Source organism: Halyomorpha halys, unplaced genomic scaffold (assembly GCF_000696795.3).
Source record: "Halyomorpha halys isolate HHAL.00 unplaced genomic scaffold, Hhal_1.1 Scaffold1229.1, whole genome shotgun sequence".
Classification (NCBI taxonomy): domain Eukaryota; kingdom Metazoa; phylum Arthropoda; class Insecta; order Hemiptera; family Pentatomidae; genus Halyomorpha; species Halyomorpha halys.
In genome coordinates, this window is record NW_027105848.1 from 174275 (window position 1) to 181654 (window position 7380).

Below are 7380 nucleotides of genomic sequence, written 5' to 3' on the forward strand. Positions count from 1 at the left end.
GCTACCAATGGGTATTTGCTCTACACGCCTGTAACACTCCAATTTAGCTAAGATCATATTTACTAAATGTATTATGTAATATACAGTTGTAAATTTCAAAAAAGATATTAAAAAAACAATTTATTAAGAAATGGGTCATTTCTTAGAGATAAAAATAATAATAGCTATTTATGTCTTGAAATGGTCTTCCGTGCAAGACAAAAAAAATATTCGAAAAAAAAAATCAAATAACTAGACTAGAGAAAGATGAATTTGAAATCTATCTTCACATAAACATTTCAAGTGGTACGAGGGAAGGATCAGTAGTAACAGTTAATTAATTAAGGACTAGAGCTTGAAAAGTTAAGTCCAGCTTGTACTTAGTTTAATCATTAATTCTAGGAGTGTGATTATTATTTGATTTCCAGGTCATGGCTTGTCTCTAAATTAAAATTGAGTCTATGTTTAATTCCGAACCCTTAATTTTATCCATCTGGATTAGTCATTTGACCCACAGAGTGCCGGCCCATATATTATAAATTTAAAGAGTGCGGGAACCGACACACGAGTTCGTAGTGTCTAGTTTTATCCTTTCTCTTGGTGTATCTATTCAGGCATAAAACATCTGTGTGGAAGGTCGCTGACCCTAGTTTTGAGCTTCTTATAAACTCACAGTTTAGGTCGAAACGAAAGAGTAATTCATTAATAGCTGCTGACAAAGTTAAAGGTATTTTTGGATTATGACAGTGGAAAGTCACGTGACAGACTGAATGAAGTTTGATGTATCAATATAACTAATTTTGTTAAGCCATAAATTGAGTATCGTTTTCAAAAATAAAAGAACATACATATAAAACATGCATTTTTAATTAACAATTTCATCCCTAAAAATGAAATATGGTATATTTCGACCTATCTTAGCGGCACCCCTATTTAAAAAACTGTGTAGGTAACTAAAAAAATCCTGGGTACTTTGAGTTCGCCGTTAATCAAGTTACACTGTATCATTGAATTCACTCTTATCTCCCAATTTTTTTTTTACTATGTACCATACAAGAAGTGTTTGTCTAATATATAAAAAGCAATATTTGTTCGTTTGTATCAATATTTGTCAAATTTTTTTAGAAAAAAAAATAACTCAGAAAATAAACATTTTTTAATGGCTATTCATAATGAGACAACCAATTGTCTCTTTATGAAGAATAAGTTAAAAATATTACTGATTCTATAAAATGATTTTTTTTTTCACTAAAAAAAAACATAATGAGGATTTTGGCATAGTATGTAAAAAAAAAAAAAAAAATTATTTTATGATAAAGCAAATCATATTCGTTTATGTCTGTCGTCTTGAACCTTTAAATACCATTTTTCAAAGAAATTAAAAATTAGAAAATTTGCTACCGGTGACCGTTGTTCATATAATAGTTCATAACTCCTCTGCAATTTGTCATTTGAACCTACTTATCAAAATTTAGATCTCTTACCGATTAAGAAAATCTACAGCACCTATATTAATACTATTTAGATTTAATGCTCTTATAAGTGCGAAATATTGGCTTCAAATAAAGAAAAACTTTTTAAAATGTTTTATTTTGTATCTACGTTTCTAATTTGTTTTAGATCTGGTTTGTGCTATTGGTGAACTTTATAGACATATTTTTGTTACATTATGTTATTTGCTGCTATAAACTAAATATATACATATATATTTATTAAGCATTTAATTAAATCATTAATCCAATGTGTAAATTACTAGATATGTTAATTTATACGAAACTTTTAATTGTATTCAATTAATCTATCTACTCCCTGAATACAGCAATTGCGAAACATTACAGAGCCAGCTACTAAAATACTTTAAGAACTCTGCATTATATATTAATAATATATTAGGTAGATAATTAAAAAAAAACATTATTAAACTTTATATAACATTTATCATTAAATTAATTACACAACTTACTAATCACACAAGCTACCTACGTATTATAATTTACATTACAGTTTGTAATACATATTTTCCACGTGTACCTTAACACGATTTTATAAATGAATTTAGGATTAATTGAAATTAAGCGAGGGAAGATACAGATGAGTGCCACTGATGCAGTATTACAACATATCCCCAGGCAGGGCGATGATCCAGTTGCCCAAGTATTCATTAGCCGTGGGGTGCCCTTCCCCCCACTCAATGAATGTAGGGGGCAAATCGTTATTCTCATCCCTCACAAAAGGCTATGCCATGAGCCAACCCTCGTTACACACAATTAACTCCACCATGTCCTTTTTAAAAATCATACATAAAAAAAAACGCATGGTTCTATTGATTCACACCTTACTGTTTACATTGGACAAGTATTTTTGCATGGTTTAAGAACGCCTTGAGCATTAATTTTTTTTTGCAGTTACATTTCTAAGAGCTTAATCATTGATGAACATGTTTCCTGTCATGTATTTAACGCATTTCTACTGAATATTGCACATCTATGATTATAAGTAAGAAGATAATAATAGTTTCTCGGTCTTATAGCACATAATGACTAATCCCAGCGAATGTATATATTACAATATCTACACCTTTCAAATTCCTCTCCAGTTTTAAAAACTTCAGTTACATTCTTCATTTGAGTTCAAGAACCGTCAGTCATCGAAACCGTCTGCTGCCAGATTTTAAGCAACTAACTTAAATCAGGGATATTCAAACTATTTTTTTTTTGTTACTTTGTTTATCCCTTACTTAGTCATGTCTGACAGAGTGGTTATCTTCCAGATAACCAACCTAATCTAGCCTGTGTGAGAAAGTAAAGTTTTTATTCTGTGGGGTCGTCACAAAATAATTCAGAAAGAATATAATATCATATCCATATCGTAACTAAAGTAACACCTTAACTCCCTCGGCTACAGGGACCACGATATCAAATATACAGCATAAAATATCCATTTTATTTTAATTAAAATGTAAATGAATCATACAAAATAGTAATTAGATGTTTTTATTTAATGATACATTATTTTCACAATATAAGCTGTATACGGAAGTAATTATTATGGATGATAAATCATATACATTTATAACAATTAATTGAGGTATTTGTATTCCATCTTTTTCATCCGATAAGTTTATACTTTCTTTCTCTCTCCCTATTACTATGCTATGATTTTTTCTTTTGATATATATTTTTTCTTTTGATATATATTTTTTTTAATTACAGGTTTCCATAGGTATATTGTAAATCTATTTTAATGCTGTGATTTCTGGGAATTTTCTTTTCGTTTCATCATTAATCTAATTGGTTCAAAATGTATACTCATCATTATATAATGTGATACTTCCAGTATGTTGATTTTAGCGAAGAAGCTGCTGTATACTACAATCATATAATTTCGGTTTCATAAAACTTTTTGATTTTGAGGAAGTCCGTACTAACATAGGCTCAAACCCACTCTCAGACACATACACACACTTGGACAAATACAACTAGAAACTTTTGCGAGAATGGTTCATTATTTTCAAGATCATAGTATTGTATTCCACTATATATTTCGTATATAAGTAAATAAAAATAAAAATAAAGTAGATCAACTAGATATTAAAAACAAAACAAAACATCATAGATTCTAGGAGTTGATTCTAAATAACAAGGATTTTAGAGACTACTTCTAAGATCCACATAACCACTGCTGTGACATTCCTTAAACCTTGGTTTATTTTATTCATCACTTGGTCTGTTGTATTAACATATTCTGTTTTTTTGGATTATACTGATATAAAAATGAACATGTTAATTGTTATTTAAGAAATCTTCTAAAAACAAAGTTTAAATTTAAATATTTTAACTTACACAACATAAACCAACCATAAATAGATAAGGCAGCTGATCTTTCAGTTAATAATTGATCATAATGGTGCCTTAATCTTATTATATTATAATTTTTTTAAATATCTTTATTGAAATTGACAACTGTATGTTATATAATACATTTAGTAAATTTGATCTTAGCTAAAATGGAGTGTTACAGGCGTTTTGAGAAACTACCCATTGGTAGCACTCTAATGATCATAAATTTTAGAATCGATTTTAAAAGTTAACTATAATTCTAATAAACAAATAAATAGTTCATAATATACTGAAACATTTTCTTCATATCTTAAAATATTTATTCAGGATGATTCTATCCGCTTCATAACTGATAAAACAACAAACAATATATACTGAACCTATCAAACAAGTAGCTCATTAGATATCAACTCATGCCTAACTTCTACGTTCCAGTTTCCTAATTTTTTTGCTAAAAAGCTGTAGTGTTAAGTGACGTACTGGAAGGCTTGGAGTATAGTGACTCAACTAATTAAGTATGACAGTTATTTAAACTATCGGCATGAATTGAAGGATATGAATAATAGTTTGATAGGATAAATATATATATTTGTTGTTTGCCCTTCTGAATAGGATCCTATGCACATGTGAGTTGGGATCGTATCTTCATGAATAAATGTGTTAAGATGTAAAAGTGGTTTAATGTTTTCTTATTATTTAGAATTATAATTGATTATAACCAAACGTACCAATATTAGGATTTTTACAACTAGCAACGAATTTCAACTAAGTTTCGAGAAATGGTTTTCGTATCGTATTATTATCGTCAGATAAAATTAATTAGATTTCTACTGACTTTAATTACGCTTTCAACGACTTTTTTTATGAAATTAAATGAGCTATACATTTTTTTTTTAACCGATCGACATATGTTCTGTATGTAGTTGGGAAAATAATAAAAATCTAATTTAATCATAACATAATATATTTCGATTTGTAGTTTTCATTTCTCGTATTGTAATTTTGTTTAACTTCTGTCTTTAAGAAGTTTCGCTCTACTGATTGGAGCAGGTAGTTTAGTACAACACGAATCCAAGCCTTGTTCAGTGTAAACAACGGACGGCTCGTAAGTGGCCCGCTAGCTAACAGATGTAAACTGTGGCGACAGAAGGTCTACCCTATATAATGAGCCAGCAGATGTTGCCTCTCCTTTACTATACACCTACCTCTAGACAACGATTTACTTATCTGAATCAATATTGACTAAATTTGTATCGTTTCATGTTATTAACGAAATCGTTAAATCATAAATTATTCGATCCGCAAACTAATTTTATATGCTATGATATAACAGAAACTAAAGGAATGATATCACAGCAAAGGTAAGTGATATAGTAATATTAATATTTTGCTTTAAATAAACATTAGACTCGTTTATAAATTTCGGAAAAATGCCCTCGATTGTATTTATTTCATTACAGTTTTATAATATATCATTATCGGTGTAAATTTATTTTGGTAATCCAATTCTAAACGATCAGATTTTAAGTCATTGGCTTCATTTATATTTTTACTTTAATTGATTTTAACTAAAAATTCTATTTATAAGATGCTCTCGATTGTATTTTTTTCTTTACAGTTTTATAATATATCATTATCGGTGTAAATTCATCTTTGTTGAAAATTACCTTTGTAGCTTTGAAGAAGACCAACAAAGTGAGCTGAAACAATGGAGTTTATTAATATTTCCATACAATTGATTGTTCGATATACTGACTGCTTATGACTCTTTTTTTCTAGATTATTACATTCAGCTAACCCACATATGAAAGGAAATTAAGTCATATTTATTTTTTCATTTTAAAAAACCTGTTATTGAAATAATACAATCTGCTACATCCAAAAGCTATAAGTATTAGCTTTGTGCGTATAAAGAAGATAAAAAAATATATAATAAAAATAAATCAGATGAATATAAAATAAAATGTATAACAGTAGTTGTACATGCACATTTCAAATAATTTGATTTTTTTATTATTTCAAATAAAAAATAGATAAATAATAGTCAAATAAGACAATTTAAATAAATCCACGAAATAAAAATAATAAATTATATAGAACACAATCATAACTATTTACAGTATTTACATTCGGCCCAGGGATCTCTGAACCAAAGCCTGCCACCCATATGTGGATGACAAGGCAGGAATCCGGAATTTCTCCCTGCTTTATCATTGGTATGTCATATATTAAATTCGGAATAAGCAATGAATACATGAATAAACTTAAGCGATATATTACACGAAACTTTAAAATGTAAATATATTACAGTACAATCAACATGAAAGATAAATAATTTTTATACAAATAATTAAAAAAACAACGTTAAAGTGTTAAAAAATTAAACAAAGAAAAAATTAGGGGCATTCCACAAAAATGGAATGAGGAAAATTCAGATATCACAAGGCGTCAGGCAATAAAGTCAAACAAATGGCATCATCAAATCTTTTTATGGGAACCCTGAACACTCCTTATTATGCCATTAAATAGGTTATTTACAATAACCTTGGTACCTTTTGTGTTGTGCGATCAGTTAATTTAGCGCGATATCTCTCCAAATAAACATCTTACCTGTATGTGACATATTTAGTTTAAAAAAAAAAACCTGATTTCAAAAAAAGACGGTGGAACAAAAATCAGTGTATCTTAGTTGTGTTAAAGAGGAAAATCGAACCTGATTGAAGTTTTAAGTTGCCTCAACTAAATAATCGCCCGCGTGAGGGTTCTCATATGAGCTAATGGGTTTTATTTTTGAGATTGATTAGTTGCTTGACTAAAGTTGCCTGTGTGTGACTAGCCTTAGATTGTTTTCGATTACACCCTTTTTCAAATAGGCAGATGCATATAGTATCCTAAAAAATAAATAAATACACATATGAAATAAAATGTACCAATAACATCTTTATATTGGTCAACCTGAATAGAACATAAATTGTATTTTTATTTTTTTATCCCATCAAATCACCTTTACCCTTCGTCATAAACCTACTGACTGCCCTACAGTGTCATTTAATGATGTTACTCCCCATCGAACAGATCCACTACCTTGGACTACCTTTGGACAAACGATTAACCTGGAATCCTCAAACAAGACTGAAAAGACAGGAAACTGCACGTCGATTTCGACTATTACAGCACTTACTAGACAAACGGTCTAAACTTTCAACACATGACTGTAATAAGGCCAATCTGGACATTGAGCTTTGGGGCTCCACTAAACCTTCGAATTCCTCTCGTATTCAATCCTTACAATCAAAAATCCTTCGTAAAATCCTCAATGGTCCTTACTTTGTCACAAAAAAAATCATACATAAAGACCTTAATGTTCCCTATGTAACCTCTAGCCCGAACCAGATATCACTCCTTCCATTATAAAACTCTCTAACCACTCAAACCCTTAGTTTCTAATCTTGCATTCTCTTACATACCTGACAATCCTCCGAGGCGCCTGAAAAGAAGATGGCCACGAGACCAGCTAATGTAAAATGTCATTAGAGTGCTACCAATGGGTAGTTTCTCTACA